Source organism: Mytilus edulis, chromosome 14 (genome assembly GCF_963676685.1).
Source record: "Mytilus edulis chromosome 14, xbMytEdul2.2, whole genome shotgun sequence".
NCBI lineage: Eukaryota > Metazoa > Mollusca > Bivalvia > Mytilida > Mytilidae > Mytilus > Mytilus edulis.
The window spans coordinates 50,137,317-50,156,211 of NC_092357.1; the positions used below are offsets into that span (position 1 = coordinate 50,137,317).

The following is an 18,895-nucleotide window of genomic DNA, read 5'->3' on the forward strand; positions in this document are numbered from 1 at the left end:
GAGGGTGAATTATGTTTTGTTGAAAAAAGGTGACGGTTTTTACAAATTTGACTTTATGATGTAGTTCGTATATATACATGTAGACGGTAAGTAAAAAATTTGAAATGTTTGCTTAATAATGCACTTTGCCATGTTTAAATTAAATACAAGGTGAAATGAAATTACATAATTTCACTAGATTAACTGTCATGCAGACTGAGTACTCAAAGGTCATGTTTACAAAACTGTCACTCGACAAGGATCGCTGTTCATCTCTAGAAGATAAAAAAAAATTAACAATTTCAACATAGACTTTGAAATGTCCGAAGCTAGAATATAATCAGGGGACGGAAGGGTTTCACCAAGGACGTATAACTAGCATATATATAGGTCCTTGGTTTCACTAAGTTGTTACTCAACGTTATTTATGTATACATGTACCTACATTTGATACATTTGTAACAAGTAAAAATCTGGTGAAAGACTCATTCTTGTAACAGTCAAACATGTCCTCCGTTACATCAAAGTCATTGGATAATTCAATTTCCAATGTCCTTGTTTATTTATACTACATCATTTATCTAAAGTCAAATTTAAAATCCACAGTATATTAATTCAAAAATTAAAATATGCGGTTCGTGTGACAGTCTTATTTTCGAACTGGTATTGAAATATATATATGGGCCTATATATAGTGGTAAAGCGGTTTTGAAATATGTGGGCGTAGCAGGAGTCTGGTTCTCATGCCATATTGAATTTGTGGTATATATATTTTTGGCAGTTCGGTTATCGTTGCGGTAATTGTAACAGTCTTGTTTACTTGAAGCAGTATGCATGGTAATATATAAGCCAAGTAGCAATATTGTTATGAGGGCGGTATTGAGATAAATAGATGTAGTGGCAGTCTGGTTCTGAAGGCAGTATATTGAACTGTATGGTGTTTGTATTATTTAGGATAGTAATATGCGGTCTTGTGGCAGTCTTGTTTTCTTGAGGCAGTGTTGTACTATCTGTGGCTGATTGCAGTCTTGATATGGAGGCAATATTGAGATAAGTGGGCGTAGTGGCAGTCTGGTTCTGAAGGCAGTATTGAAATGATCTTTGTGACCGTTCGGTTATCGAGGTGGTTAATAATATGCTGTCCTTGTGGCAGTCTTGTTTTCTTTAGGCAGTATTAAAATGTGTCTTGTTTTTGAGGTGGTATTTAAATATGAGGTCCTGTCTTGTCATGAAGGTATCTAGACGATTAGTACTTGTCAAATACTTTAAAACTCGGACAGCAACATTTTTCACAAAGAGGTAATTTGAGTATTGAAAAGTAAATGGAAAGAGTATCTATTCTAAAAATTGACAGAGGTTTGTTTTTTATGCCCCACCTACGATAGTAGAGGGGCATTATGTTTTCTGGTCTGTGCCTCCGTTCGTCTGTGCGTCCGTCCGTCCGTTCGTCCCACTTCAGGTTAAAGTTTTTGGTCAAGGTAGTTTTTGATGAAGCTGAAGTCCAATCAACTTGAAACTTAGTACACATGTTTCTTATGATATGATCTTTCTTATTTTAAAACAAAATTAGACTTTTGACACCATTTTCATGGTCCACTGAACATAGAAATTAAAGTGTCAGTTTCAGGTTAAAGTTTTTGGTCAAGGTAGTTTTTGATGAAGCTGAAGTCCAATCAACTTGAAACTTAGTACACATGTTCCTTATGATATGATCTTTCATATTTTTAAACCAAATTAGACTTTTGACCCTATTTTCATGGTCTACTGAACATAGTAATTAAAAGTGTGAGTTTCAGGTTAAAGTTTTAGGTCAAGGTAGTTTTTGATGAAGTTAAAGTCCAATCAACTTGAAACTTAGTACACATGTTCCTTATTAATTGATCTTTTTACTTTTAAGGCCAAATTAGATTTATATGCCCCACCTACGATAGAAGAGGGGCATTATGTTTTCTGGTGTGTGTGTCCGTTCGTCCGTCTGTTCGTTCGTCCGTTCGTTCGTCTGTCTGTCCCGCTTCAGGTTAAAGTTTTTGGTCGAGGTAGTTTTTGATGAAGTTGAAGTCCAATCGACTTGAAACTTAGTATACATGTTCCCTATGATATGATCTTTTAAATTTTAATGCCAAATTAGAGGGTCTACCCCAATTTCACGATCCACTGAACATAGAAAATGATAGTTTTCATATGTTTCTTATAGTTAGAGGGGTTACATTTTCTAGTCTTGTCAGTTTATTTTTTTTCAACGTCTTTGAACCGGGATATTTGCTATTGCCTGAAATTCAATTGGTCTAGCCGTTAATTCTGATGATTTATATAAAATTTATAGGATTTAAACACCTTCTTTTCCACTTTTCTGGCTTCACACGTGTTAATTATATTTATTGCGATCTATGAGGAGAAAATATCTTATGTCATTTTGATTATAAATTTATGTGAATATCCTTCAAGATATATTCATGCAAATGTTCCTATCAACATGCTTTCTGTAAAGAATGTTTCTATTATCGGTGTCTATCTATCACTGAATTATCTTCCTTTATCTCATCCAGTATATATAAATATGTTAATAATGTTTCACACTTAGCAAGGGGATAGTAGAGTAAATGCTTTGCTTGCTGTATACAAATTGGGTGATGATACATGCTTAAAACTAGACTATGTCCATGCAAAGCTACAATGTAGCTGCAAAGTTCTGCTTTCAAGTGGACAGGTTTCGCCTCTTGTAACGGCAAGTGACATTTCCATTGTTTTCATCAAACCAAAAAGTGGTATAACTTCGGTAACCATTGGCGGATCCAGAACTTTTCTTAAGGGTGGGCCCGCTGACTGACATAAGGGGTGGGAGCGCTCCAGTCATGCTTCAGTGATTCCTTATATAACCATTTTTTCCGACGAAAGTGGGGACACAGGCCCCCAGCCTCCCCCCTGGATCCGCCTATGGTTACGTAACAACTTAATGGTGTTGCATCTTACAAAACTTCGCCGTGAATTTATTTCTATTTGGTAGCTCATCCCTACTACTCGCTACCTATTTACTAAACTCAAACGAGTGCACACGAGTAAAAGATAAAATATTGTTTACTACCCCGCCCCTAACAAGACCTGTACTGGACACTCGAAAAACAAGGGTTTTCCTACATAATAGTATTAGAATTGCTGATTTCATTAAAAGAAAAATACTGAACTCTGAGGAAAATTCAAAAAGAAAAGTCCCTAATCAAATGGCAAAATCAAAAAGTTCAAACACATTAAACGAATGGATAACTATTCCTGACTTGGTACAGGCAGTGTCTTTTGTAGAAATTGGTGGATTAAACCTGGTTTTATAGCTAGCTAAACCTCTCACGAGTTTTGTTTGCGAGGATTTTTATCTACTGTTCCTCTCAATTAAAATATACCATACACTCCAACCTCAATATCGTTCTCAGGAGAAACACCTTACTCGATCATTATAAAATTCGTAATTAAAAGCATGAGTAATCAGAGTTGTTAATGTGCGGCATTGTAAAGCCTCGTCTTGTATCGGGTATACTAGTACACATTTTTAAAGCTATATTTTATTATAATTTTACGGATTCCTGAAGTAAAAGTTGAAATGAAAAAGGATGACTTAAATGATAAATCCGTAATGAAAGATGCACTCTGTGTAAAGAGTTGATTGTATACAATGTATACAAGTTCAATTCAGTTTACTTATCTTACAGACTCATACAGGTGTTATATAAAGCATATGTAACACAAAACATATCTATCTAAACATGGGTTCATCTTGGTTATGTTGCAAAGGGTGGTCTTTAGTTGAATCTAATAACATGGCGTCACAAAACATGTCGAAAATTCTCGCCTGACATTCGGAAGGTCTTGTACAATTAACCAGATATAAATATTGTGACATCTGTTTAGATGAGGTACTTAAAACCGCTAATTCCTGCTGATTTTGATAGCATCTGTTTTTTGAATAACATGGATTTTTACTGATAACGCTAATTTGTCTGATTAATGCCTTCGTATGTCCAAATCAAGTTCGAGTGTAAATTCCGGTTACAGGTCATTAAACTGTATTTTGTTAGGTGATTAATTTGGTGAAATCCGAAACTATAAACCTCAGAAATTTAAGACTTATATTTTATAACTATTGTTAAAGTGTGAGTATACGAGTCTTTGGTGTAATATATTACGCTTCATATTACAAATCTGCGCGCAATCATGCTAATGTGAAGCCGTATCGGATTAACGTCAATGATGAGGTAGCAACCCAACGACATTAAACTTAAAAAGAAACACTATTATGCATATGAATACAGGAGATATGGGGAATACGTCAACGATACTGGTGGCAGATGGAGAGGGGAATAGACGGGTGGTACGCCCTGCTTTGATTAAAAAATATGTCATTTTAGTACAAAATCGTCCAAAAGAAATTTCTGGAATAATGCCCCCGTTTCAAAATTTCAGGACGCCAAAGATAGAAAACACATGATCAATGACCATTACTGTTGTTCATTTTCGAAACATTCTGATCGTTCATTGCGTTAAACTTGTCAGTCTTTGCTCCATTTTTGTATTTTCTTATTTATCCGTCTACATGCATGTCGTCAATATTTCTGTATTACGCGTCAGTCATTTCGCACCTCGTAAATCAAAATCAGGAAGGGGAGATAATTGGTTTTGTCATAAACATGACAGCAATATAGATCGGGAAAATAATTACAAGTAATTAATGTCTACATAATACTTGTCAACAGACAAACATGTGGGATTACCGTTGATATAATTATTGTTCAAAATTACATGAACATGTACCACTGTACATATCTGTCTAATTTTCCCAGGTGCTATATCGACATATAAGGCGTTTAAATAAACCATTGATTTTGATTATTTGATTACAGATCATCGCTTTTATAATATTAGTCTATTAATTCAAAAAAGCTAGCTAATGTGTCTACAGTCATATTTTAATGATCACGCCGCGGCGGAGGGGGCATTAAGTCTTACCCTTGTCCGTCTGTACGTCCGTTCGTAATAGATAATAGTCATATATTTGCATCCACATCTCCTCTTAGCATTTAAGGCTGTGGCTGATCTTTGATTGTTTTCGTCGAAACAACGACAAAAACAGGGTTATTAACCTTACATGTATGTATTTTTAACTGCAATTTTTTTCTGTTACATTATTTATGTGATTGTGCATGTGCATTTTGATTGACACCATATAAAATTGAGAATGGAAATGGAGAATGTTTCAAAGAGACAACAACCCGACCATAGAGCAAACAACAGCCAAAGGCCACCAATGATCTTCAATGCATCGAGAAACTCGCGCACCCGGAGGCTTCCTTCAGCTGGCCCCTAAACCAAATTAGACAAAATTATTTCGGATATAAATATTAGTATGTGTGTTTGTGTGTGTGTTTTTTTTTTAAATTTTTTTTTGTAATCAAAGATAATTTGAATGAGAAATCATTCGTGTTTTACCTTGAGCAAAATTAAAGCCCTGAACTACGAAGAACAACGTGCGCAACATTTTTAAATTCCTTACTCCTTTCCAGAGTTCTTGATTTTGAAAAGATTTACAGAAGAACTGTGTGTGTTAGCTTTAATAAAACCTGCCATTGATTGAACGCTGAACAAACAAAAGCAATGTTTGTCTGATCAAAAATTTTATTCTGATGTTACATAAATGATGATAATCAAGTAATCAGTGGCAGTTAATCAGATAATCGTAAATTAATTTATATAATTACAACCTCGTGATGAACCTATATATAGCTTATACAGTGTAGCGTGTCACAGAGACACGTGGAGACCAATTGCCCGTCATGAAAACACAAGGACAGAGGCGAATTTAGTGGGTTTTTCAAGGCCCCCCCCCCCCCTTTCTACGAAAAATGGTTGATTATAAAGAGAATCACTGAAGCATGACTGGAACGAGCCCCCTCTTATGCAGTCAGTGGGTCCCCACTAATGAAAATTTATGAATCCGCCACTGAAGGGCAACTAATTTCAAACTTTCTTTAAACTCAAATGCACCAAACTTCATGAATTTAATAAACTTCAAATTAGACATTATTTGTGGAGCGTCTTTCAATATAACACCTGTGTTGATGTTTACATAAGTGTATAAAATAAGATAATATTTGCACTATTGTGAAGAGTGACATAATATGTAATCATAAATCATACATTTTTAATATCTGTTTTATAGTTAGTAACAAGATAAGGGTAGCAGTTGCGTAACTACATCTTTTAAGCGAAGATAGTTAATTTTATTCGGAGGAATGTTCTTCGCTTTACTCAAAGAATAAAGAGAGATAACTCGAATTTTATTTCGATACTAAAAAAGCAATCAGATATTTAATAAAAACTTACCGATACGCGTTTATTTTAAATAAAAATGTTATTCAGTTTTGTCATGTACCATTCAATTTTGCTTTCTGTAATATATACCAAATATGTTATGAGTTTGAGAACTGGTATTTCGCTCAATTAGAAATCTGTCTATGTCTTACATTTTAAAAATTGGCCGTAAAAACGATTAGTTATCTATTGTATTGATCAAATAAGATTATCAGCATTCGATTGTAATTTTAAACGCAGTATATATCAATGTTAATGACGATTATAGTTTTGTTGTATCTACAAACATGTGACTTCTATTAGAAAGTATACCAATTTATAATACTGAAAATGACCTATTAATTAAGAATTGTATACATGTGTAGGAAATGTGTTGGTTTTAAACCAACACATTTCCTACACATGTAACTTTTTGTTACCTTTTTTCTAGGTCTATCAAGGCGGTTACGTTCTTGAAAAAGCAAAAATTGGAAGTTGTACACCACTTTTATAAAAACATTGAAAATGTATGACTTTATCAACATAGCTAGTTTATACTTACAAACGGCCTTTCTCAATGCAATATTGGATCAATGTAATATTGGATTGAGAAAGGCTGTTTGTGAGTATAAATCCAAATAATCATATATTGATACATAACGGAAGTAATCGCTCACTAAGTTTGTTAACTTTATACATACAAAAATTATAAAAACGATTTTTTTTTATTTATAAGCAACGAAAGCCTATTTTAACTTAGCTACCCCGGAAGGGTAAACGGAAGAAGAAACACATGAAGTTACCAAAAGCATGCCCACCGTGAGCTCGAGAGATAGTTATAACGTTAGATATGACGCATCATGTGCGACATTTTCCCGTTTTATTGTTTGCTTGAACCGTTTAACATTTAAGAATTTTAAAGAAGGAATTATACTCTAACTTGGGTGTCCGATATGTCACGGTTGGTTGTGAAAAATCCTTTCTTCTTGTAATGAACAACTGCATATATAATGCATTATGCGTCACGTCTCTCATAAAGATCTTGTCCGAAATATGTACTCTATTTGGGATTTCGACGTTCACAGTCACTTTACACCAGATATTAATGGTTATAGTCAAGCAGACACCCTGTCATTTCTCACGTAAGCATGAGACTATAGGTTGAGGGAAAGAAGTGTATACATATATCAGTATTAACTTTCTATTTTGATAGGATTTAAGTCATATTTATATATATGAATTTGAGATTAAGTAAATGGTTTAAGTATAAGGGTACTACAAAGCTCGTTACATTCCCCTTCTGGTTCTTATTAATAAAATGCATATATATTAAATTTTAGCGACATGACAAAGCAAGAATTAAGAATCAAATTATGAAGTTTTATCAGTATTTTAATACTTGAAACTATAATAAACAATTTCTTTTGTTTACCTTTAAAATTCTACCTGGTTTGTTTGACAGGTGTCACAAGGTAAAATTACAGCCAACATTACGATAGCTGTACATTTTTGATGCAATCTATATGCTAAAGTGTCGATTTACGCACAATCTTTTAAGTAAAGTGTAAATTTACAAACTTATAAGTTGCACTTTGCAGTAATCTTGTGTGGGGGTTGAAATATGAAACATGAAATGAATTATAGTTCGTATTATTTTATTATCAAACTACTTCTTAAATGAGCTCTCAGCTTAGTACAAGTACCTCCTAAATGGAACTTCCAGTTATTTGAAAATTAATTGGGATTTTGATTTAGTTGTTTAGGGAATTAAATTTCAATTTTTCTTCTTAAGGGTAAGTTAATTTTGATTTACATATGCTTTTGAAATTAGTTGAAATAGAGTTGTCGCCCATGTGTTTGTCCTTTTTGGGATGAATGGGTGGTTGTTTGCAGTCAAATAGCAATTATTATATGCATATTGAAGGGGGATGTTAACGTGATAAGAATATGAACTAGTTTGGTACTATATACATTGGCACACTGAGTCGATATTGTTTTCACAAGAAAACAGTGCGCATGAAGAATTATCCCCTTATCCTTAAGCAGTCTTGCTTTTACTACTAAATACCCCTTGCTTACAGCGGAGAAGCATCTGCGTATGCGGAAAGTCTAAACGTCTGATGGTCCTTCCGTTCGTCCCGTATCATGTTAAAGTTCATGTTGTTTCAAAGTAATAAGTAATTGACAAAAAGGTTTGGTATTATCTTGAAGCCTGTGTTACCCATGTTTATTACGATGTGGACTTTAAAGAAATGCCAAAATTAGATTTTGTTTTCCCTGAGCATGAAAGTGTGGTTTTATGATCGTGGCATGGGATTCTATAGTTCAATATTCTTTGTTTAGTCTTTAGTTTGATTTGAAACTTCGATCACTGGTCCACCGTGACGTTTTTTTTTAGGGTATATAACATTATAAACCCTTAAGAAGTTACGAGCATGTACAATGTATGCAATGTTCACATGACGACGTGAGAAATTGACTAAAGACTACTGTAATGTGCAGCATTTGGGTATAGCGTGTTTTATGTTTTAGATTACCACTTGTGTTGAGAAGCAAGTTTTTTCACCATATTGTGCGAGATTTTCGATCTGAGCTATCTGTACTAAATATTGTTTGTTATACCACTGGTCCTGCAGTTGGTGGTTCAATGATTTGATATGCTACAATGGGTGATTTTGTTTTGTGATCTGGTTACAGTATCCATTTTGAAAGCATTGTCGTCACACTCGAAGTAGCTTTTCCCTAAAATCTATAAATCCGTATGACTATACTATAAAGCAATTCGTTTCTTATATTACGATAGTTTTCCTGATAACCATGCTTTATTGTATTTTGATTCATTTTAGTATTTGGGTGGTCAAATATTGCGTGCATTCAATTTTTGATCATTTGATCAGATTTAAAGATATTTATGAAGGTGCATTATATTCATTTTTTTTAAATTGCATAATACGGGAAACGATGATTGTTGATTATATAAATGATTATGTGTAAACAAATAAATTAGATTGTTGCAAGAGTTGTCTCCCATGCAGATATAGATGGTAAGATCGTGCATTTTAAATAATTCTATTAATTTGGGATTGAACTTTACATTTATAGAGTATACCAAACATAGCATTTATTTATTACAATTATTTGAGGTTTTTTTTATACTACTTGTAGGGTTAATTCAAATCGAAAATCATAATTGTGATTTATTAGACAAATTAAATGTTTGTTACAAAGGTTTGTAAGTAAGCAACATAGAGCAAACATTAATCATAATTCAAGATATGTAAAAAAAAAAAATTAAAAAAGGCAAGATGAATTTTAGGCTGCATATGTCCAGTTGTTCTAATTAAATATTATAGATTCATGTTTTAATGATATAGGATTTGATAATTTAATAATTTTGTGATCTTTGGGATTTGACATATTTTCTTTCTCCTAATTTTACTTATTAAATATGTATACACTTATAATTGTATATGGGTGTATCTTTCCAATAGGACACGTTTCTCGTCTTCAAATCCATTGACTAGTTTGAGAGGCGTATTTTCCCTATGGACTTCATAATATCGACCCTTCTCGTGAAGTTTTGTGAAACATCGGCTAATATAGTACCTGTATATAGTTTTGGATTAATGTGTCAGTTTTGACTTTTCAGTAACAAATGTCACTCGTTTTCAATTAAATATATATCTTGACATTTATAATATGAAAAAAGAAACATTAAAAAAAAATCAAAACGTTAAATAAGCCATGTTACAAGTCAAATAAAATTTTTAATTTGAAATAAAATCGACGAAACACTATCACTTTGTTCAAATGTCAACTAATCAAGATTTAAAATCTGAATGAAATTAATTCTGACACAAAAGAGAAATATTTCAAATAAAAAAAGTAACACAGACCCTTCTTTTTAAATCTTTCGTTTCGTAAAAATTGTATTTATTGATAAAGGTTAAATTGATAGACTGATGAATGAGTGACACGCGATCAATGCATAAAAAAGAGTTCCGTTTCGTTTGTCGAAATAATTTACGAGGGTCGAAGATGATTATCAATTCTCTTATCCAAGGAAAAATCTTTCTTTTATCTGATAAACTTTGGTTTTCTAAAGTTTTCAATGAAGTGAAAGTGGTCATTTTTTTAAATGTCTGTAAAACAGATCTATTTTCTCACAGGCGATTCATTTCCGATTTAAAAGCGATTCTTTCATAACTTTTCTGGTTATTCCTTGACTTGTCAGGTTGTTAATTCATTCATTTTTAACCGAATTTTCGAAGTAAAAATGTGTTATTGATTTAGGGATGTCCGGGGGGCGGGCGTCTGTCAAACAGTTTTTCGTTCTTTACATTGAAAGGCTTTGCAGATTTTTTTACAAAAGATATGTTATTTTCTATGTTCTTGTTTATTGGATATTTAACGGCTGTTGCATGATTTGAGTACTCCTTCCGGTCTTGGATGACTGAATGATTGTTGTTTGTCCAACATCAAATATTTCAGTGGCAAATATTTCACTCGTATATCAATGAAATCATACCTGAAATTTTAGTTTCTGCAAAGTAGCTAGACTGGGATGAAGTACTGAACATTAAGAGTTTAGACTGCCTACGTAAAAAGAAGATATGTAATTAGATATGGTCTGAACTTTGCTTATAAAAACCAATAGTTAGCCGCGGTATAGCTATATTGTAACATTGGCTTCTCTCTCCCTTAATTTTACGACAATTAACGCCTGTCTGTTTGATCGTGTGAGATGTATTAATACGCGGCCACGCCCTGTCAGAAGTTCCGTATGTTAAATCCAATGCCGTGCATAGGGAAAGAATAACGTACTCTATAAAATAAAAAAGACCTTTTATAACTTCCATATATAGGGTTCCCTATGTGATGCAACTTCTTAAATCAAAGTTCTTTATTATTATTATGATCATATAGATGCATTCCAATATTCACATCTTTTCTCATTGGTGGATTCGAGATTTAGAACAAAGTAAGACTGAGATGACCACTTATAAATTGTGGAGGAACCTTTTTTTAATCGGACAAATGCATTAAGAAACTCAGAACTTTTGCCGCATTACTTATATGAATAAATTTGGTGTATTTACTGTTTTCTGATTGGTTAAAATTATTAGTTTTATTTTCAATGTTGTCAATTTTGATGGCGACACGCCCACTCTGACGTTGTGTATTCATACGCCAACATGTGTGTACGTTGTTATTGTTAATATAAATAATATAAAAAGTTCTTTAAGCCTTATTTTTGATAGAAATTTATTTATAATGAATGGCAATAATTTATTTTGATTTTATTGAACCATAAAACTAATTGTTGACTCTTTACATTTTACATAATCCGCTTCGCGGATTATTCAATGTGAAGAGTCAAAAATTAGTTTTATGGTTCAATAAATTCAAAATAGATAAAAGCCATTCATTAACCATCTCCGTTTTGATTCTCCCTATAGTGATGTTTGTATTGTCAATCTTTGCCTGAGGTCAGGTCTGTACCTCTTGAGTACTGCATATCGAGATTACTTATGTTGTGAACGTCCGTGCTTTTCAACGCATTTTTTGTGTTGTTTTTGTCAGTATGTTTATTTTCTTCGGCATTGATTGCATATTGCTAATGACCATGTAAACATCAAACAGGGAAACGTTCAATGGTTACATATAAACTGAATGATCTCACTAATATACCAGGCATTGCATGTCTATATAATGTGTTTGGCGTGTAAACTATGGCTTGATTTACCGAAAAAAATTGAGATTATATGCTCTTAATAACAAAGATACTATGGATTTTGGTATGTCTATTTTTTTTTAATTTAACCTCATTACCTAGAAGTTGAATCGAAGGAGAGAACTGTATCATTCCTGGTATTTTTTTTGACGTTTTCATGCGAAATTTCAAGCAATACTATAGTTTGTACATTTATAACAACAAAATGTAAGGTCAGTCCTATCAAGATTTGATATTGTTTCGGGGCAAATTGGCATCATCAACAATCTTCAGATGAACGGGTTAATATGTTCTCAATCCGGTGTTTCTTCAAGTTGAAAATGAGGGAGACCATCTATAATAGTCAAGATACGTTTGTACAAGAATTTAAGGACATAATATTTGAACCCAATCTATTCTATAATTATTATGATATATTTAATATTGCACTCAATCAGTGACAACAATATCACACGTGAGCAGGGGTTCTATCTCCCATTGACTATCTTTCTCTTATTACTGATGTCGGGGTTCTTTTCTCTAACAGCTCGGGATCAAATTGTCTTCATATAATTTTATGAAATATACTATTATACAGGTGCTAAATAGGTGGGATAACAAGAATTTGATAAATTATGCAGAAAATTGATCCTTATATCCCTTTTATACTAATGAAACTCGACCCCATCATTACACGGGAAAACAGATGATTCCATTGTACGGTTGTCACAAGGGGTGAAAGATTGACAAAGTAGATGTCACTTTGACGAGTATAAATTACGGAGTCAACCCCGACCTTATATACTGAATACTCTTCGATAGTCACTATATGACATGCACGTGCAAGTTACGTATAGATACTGTTTTTTCAATTCAATTCAACCCTGTATTGTCATTTTTCAATTGCACATACAACGACATATTCAAAGACATACATAGAAAAACACAAAAAATAGATAAAATAACAGATTAAGAAAAATATTGCAAGATTTCCTTGTCCTTAGTTATAATGAAATTTGTTTCACGAACATATAGATGATATCTTTGATTTCAAATAAAATGTAACCAATTTCTCTTTCATTCTGTCTTTGAACAGAAAATAAGAAAAGTCCAACATTGCATGTTGTTCATATATGTGTTGTATAAATGAGTCAGTCTCTTTAGTGAAACAGCATTTTTTTTTATATAATTAATAAGCCTCTTGTTCAAACTTATGACCTTATCATGTTAAGTAAACAAAAAAATCTTTTTATATTATTCTCTTTTCAAATTTTGAATTTCTAATATTTGACAACTTAATTCAGATCGGAAAGCATTTAATTTTGAAATGAAATGTTTTTTTGTCAAACTTTGTTTTTATTCCAATGTCGTAAATTTAAAAACTTCGAGTTTGCATTGATCTATTGGCCTTATCGAGATCAACGCTTGACAGTATCTGAAATTTAAATTCCAACGCTCAATGAACTAATGTTTTATCGGAAATCTTGAGTAGCGATCAAATGTATTTTACGAAGTATTTGTTGAATTAAATGGGGAAAAAATGTCAAATTCGAACAATGATATATTTAATCTTTGTACAAACTTTTACATGGAATTGACGGGTAGTGTTTTAACAGTAATGCAGGTGATATATACATATAAATATTAGTAAACATCATGTTGCGAAATAGTGACACGAAGATTGTTTTCGTAAAGAAGGGAAATAATTGTATTTCCCCTTAATATATGTATATCAAAAAGGTACAAGGAAAATATGGAATGAGTGTACAAGAAAACAAGTGTCAAATACAGAAACCTCAAACTAATAAATAGCAAATACAAAAAGTAAAACAAGTGTAACAATAATAATTGCTCTAATAGGTTTTTATACGACCGCAAAATTTTTTAATTTTTCGTCGTATATTGCTATCACGTTGGCGTCGTCGTCCTGCGTCGTCGTCTTCGTCCGAATACTTTTAGTTTTCGCACTCTAACTTTAATAAAAGTGAATAGAAATCTATGAAATTTTAACACAAGGTTTATGACCACAAAAGGAAGGTTGGGATTGATTTTGGGAGTTTTGGTCCCAACATTTTAGGAATTAGGGGCCAAAAAAGGCCCAAATAAGCATTTTCTTTGTTTTCGCACTATAACTTTAGTTTAAGTAAATTGAAATCTATGAAATTTTGACACAAGGTTTATGACCACAAAAGAAAGGTTGGGATTGATTTTGGGAGTTTTGGTCCCAACAGTTTAGGAATTAGGGGCCAAAAAGGGGCCCAAATAAGCATTATTCTTGGTTTTCGCACCATAACTTTAGTAAAAGGAAATAGAAATCTATGAAATTTAAAGACAAGGTTTATAACCATAAAAGGAAAGTTGGGTTTGATTTTGGAAGGTTTGGTCCCAACGGTTTAGGAATAAGGGGCCCAAAGGGTCCAAAATTTCAAATTTTTTGTCCGTTTTCAAATTGGTCTACATTAAGGTCCAAAGGGTCCAAAATTAAACTTAGTTTGATTTTAACAAAAATTGAATCCTTGGGGTTCTTTGATATGCTGAATCTAAAGATGTACTTAGATTTTTGATTATTGGCCCAGTTTTCAAGTTGGTCCAAATCGGGGTCCAAAATTAAACTTTGTTTGATTTCATCAAAAATTGAATAATTGGGGTTCTTTGATATGCCAAATTTAACTGTGTATGTAGATTCTTAATTTTGGTCCCGTTTTCAAATTGGTCTACATTAAAGTCCAAAGGGTCCTAAATTAAACTAAGTTTGATTTTAACAAAAATTGAATTCTTGGGCTTGCTGAATCTAAACATATACTTAGATTTTTGATTATGGGCCCAGTTTTCAAGTTGGTTCAAATCAGGATCCAAAATTATTATATTAAGTATTCAGCAATAGCAAGAAATCTTCAATTGCACAGTATTGTGCAATAGCGAGCAATTTTCAATTGCACAGTATTGTGCAATAGCAAGAAATCTTCAATTGCACAGTATTGTGCAATAGCAAATATTTTCAATTGCACAGTATTGCGCAATAGCAAGAAATATCTAATTGCACAATATTGTGCAATAGCAAGAAATTTTCAATTGGAGTTATCTTTCTTTGTCCAGAATAGTAGTTGAATCAACTTAAATCATTGTTTTATACAATATACAATGTATAGTCACTTTTACTACCAACTGATAAATTAAAACAATCTTTACCATTCAGTGACAACAAGCACTTTATTTTACATTTTAATATTTTATGTATTTAAATGAGTAGTTATTGTTGCAAACTCCATTAGGAATTTGAATTGAGATCAGTTTTGGAAAAAGGGAAAGGGGGATGTGCAAAAAAAATTGTGGGGGGGGGGGGGTTAAATTTTTCTCATTTCAGATTTCATAAATAAAAAGAATTTCTTCAAACATTTTTTTGAGAGGATTAATATTCAACAGCATAGTGAATTGCTCAAAGGCAAAAAAAATATTTTAAGTTCATTAGACCACATTCATTCTGTGTCAGAAACCTATGCTGTGTCAACTATTTAATCACAATCCAAATTTAGAGCTGAATCCAGCTTAAATGTTGTGTCCATACTTGCCCCAACTGTTCAGGGTTCAACCTCTGCGGTCGTATATAGCTGCGCCCTGCGGAGCATCTGGTTGACCTATACAAACGGACGAAAAAAGAATAAGCCGATTTGATAATGCAATGAGACAGAACGCAGCCTTGTCTTTGAACCAACATGCCGAATGCATTGTGCTTTGTTTGAGTTTGAGAAACACATCACAATATATGTTTGTATGTTTGTGTATAACAAATTTGTATTGTCTTGGTATCAATCCTGTAATTTTGGATTTTAAACCAATAAAAATTACTTACTCACTTACTTACTTACTTACATCACAACGATTTGCGCGAGTTAGAAAATTCTATTTTGTTGTTTCATTTTGCCACACGCTATTTTTATGATTTGGGGTCAATTCTAGTCTCTTTAGTAATGTTATCATTTGATCTAAAATGTTCTATGGTAAGATTTCTTCTATCATTAACTGTTCTATGGTAAGATTTCTTCTATCATTAACTGTTCTATGGTAAGATTTCTTCTATCATTAACTGTTCTAATGGTGTTCTTCTATCATTAACTGTTCTAAGGGTGTTCTTCTATCATTAACTGTTCTAAGGGTGTTCTTCTATCATTAACTGTTCTAAGGGTGTTCTTCTATCATTAACTGTTCTAAGGGTGTTTTCTATCATTAATCGTTCTAAGGGTGTTCTTCTATCATTAACTGTTCCTATGGTGTTCTTCTATCATTAACTGTTCTAAGGGTGTCAATACATATGTTCTAGTGCTTGTTCTGTAACAGTTCTCACGACAGCTCCTGTCAGATTTTTAGTGAAGTTAGAACTAGCCTCAACTGTGTTTGCTCTTATATTTTGACATATGAGCTTTGAATATCAGAATATGATATCGACTTGTGTGATGGAATAAAGAATAAAAACTACACAACAGCTGTAATGCATTAGACGATGAAAAACACGTTTTAGTTTATCGTCGAAATTACAATATATATAAAGTACTTGAATATTGACAAATCAAATCAAATATTCTATTGTCGTATAAACTTTACAGTTTGTGACCAACGTTTACAAACAATTTGTCTTATTATACTACATCACTATTAAATTTTGGCAAAGACTTATTTTTTATAAAGTTTACATGGCAATACACATTTGAATTTGAATATATAACCAGTATTACATTTATCAATCCGACAATATGTAAAACACGATCTTTAAATTCTTAGTCATTATTTCCATTTCAAGTATAAATGTACTAGAACTGTGGAATGAGGAGGAGGTTCATACAGTATTTATTGATTCTTATCATACATGTATTTCTAAAATGTATACGTCAAAGTGTATTTCATATTTTTCTTATTGACACAAATTTATTTATCTTGGATGCCAATAAAGATTTTAATTTGATAAAAAAAATATAATTGAAACTGCATCACTGTAATATCTGAGCCATGGATGTGCAACATGGTGCATGGTAATAATACACCTAATCGCTATTTATTCCATTCCGGATAAGTTCTAAAATTACGCAACTTTTTCATCCAGTTGAAGCTATCTGGGACCCTGTTTGAACAATTCACCATGCATGATACTTTTTAATGAGACCTGTTTAAACTACCGTAAATACTTCAAACAAAATATTTTTTTACTTCAATTTTAATTTCGAAAAAAGTGGATCATACAAAGTTTCTTGATGATTACTTTCTAAAGTTTTTTCTTCCTTAGCTCACTACTGATGACCTCCATTTTTCGGCCGTTGACCTCAAACAGGAAGTTGTATAAATGACTGTTTTTCCCGGAATGGACTAAATAGCGATAAGGTGTATATCAAACAATAAAGATTTGAATTAAAAAAAAAAGCTAATTGAAACTTCATCACTTAAGATATATGTGGCAGTGATGTGCAACATGGTGTATAGTAATGTCAAAAGAAGTAATCGTTGTTTAACATGTCAACTGAATTTCCACTGTTTGTTAAGGTCTATTATCTTTGTGTATTCAGGGTCTAGTGCATATGTCAATCGCCTCTTAAAAACATATTCAATTTGTATTTGAAGGCCAGTCAAAATATTTATTGGTTTTAAAAATATTTAACAACCGTATGTTATACGTTTTTGTAAGTGTTTAGTTATAACGTTTGTTTTCTTTCCTGTGTCTTTACCAGTTGTACACTTCCTGATATTGAATGCAGGAATTTACCGTTCTGAATTTCAACTCAAACTATAGTGCGGATGCCCACTTCAAATGTGATAAGGTGCTATCTTTGGTTCCTTGTGAAGAAGATGGTATTTTGAGTAATGTTAATTCAGGTTTTAAGAAGATGGTCTTTTGCACATGTCTGTAAAATTAAGCCCTGGGTAAATGGTGTTTTTGAGTCCCGTGAAATCAGTCTTTGGTCTGATAAAACTTTGAGTCACATGAATTGGAGTTATTAGCAGAAAATATTTTAAGTCACGTGAATTCAGACTTGAGAAGACGGTCTTTGTAATCAGGTTTTTGGAAAATGGTCTTTTAAAACCGTTCAATGACGCACTGGGAAGAGGATCTTTTAAGTCCGTGAAATCAACCTCTTGGTACTAAGCTGGTCTGTTGGGTCACGTGACATCAGCCTCTATATGACGATGGTCTTTCAAGTCTCGTGGGATCAGGCTGTGAGAAGATGTCAAATACGTCACTATGGATATGTATTTTTGAGTCACCTGAAATCAGACTGTGGGTATTTTTTAAGAAGTGACATAAAATATATAGCTCTGGGCAGATGGTATTTTGGGGTATTTTGAGTCGCATGAAATCAAACTCTGGACGGACGATTTTTTGATTGACATGAATTCAAGTTCTGTGCAGCTGGGCTTTTGAGTCAAGTGAAATCGAGCTTGTAGTAACAGCTTTTAACTCTTTCAGTTTTGACGACAATAGAAAGAATTGTAATCAAACGATCTAAATAAATTTCCACTATATCTATTTTCAGCGCATTCAATTGTGACATTTTTCATAGTGAAAAAAAAACCAACAAATTCTGAATTTAAACTTGGTAAGGCCTAACATAAGGTATTTCAAATGATTTACGATTTGTAAATTATTTAATCTATGAACCTACAAAGCATGATAAATAAATATAATAAAGTGCATGTTATTTTGTTAAAAACCATGATTTTTTTCAACGTCGTATTTTTCTTTACGCCCTAAGTTCAGACAAGGTTACCAATTATTTAAAATTCTTTTGTTAAATTGTTAAAATGTGACACTTTAAGTTGACATCTTGGCAAAGTTTTATCTTTTCAAAGTGCAAAACAAACCAAGTTGAATATAATAAACCC

The 18,895-nt window shown here is 32.6% G+C and overlaps 1 protein-coding gene across 4 annotated transcripts in view; it reads left to right on the forward strand.

Moving 5' to 3' along the window:
• LOC139502816 (frizzled-5-like) overlaps nucleotides 1-18,895 on the forward strand; it is a 69,673-nt gene that overhangs the window by 15,858 nt on the left and 34,920 nt on the right. The window contains exon 1 of one of the 4 annotated variants that reach the window (XM_071292423.1): nucleotides 7,875-8,108. The exons of the other annotated variants lie outside the window; for them this stretch is intronic. The gene's annotated coding sequence lies outside the window, so the exon portion shown is untranslated. Of the gene's footprint in view, nucleotides 1-7,874; nucleotides 8,109-18,895 lie in introns of those variants that run through there. 4 annotated transcript variants of the gene reach the window in all.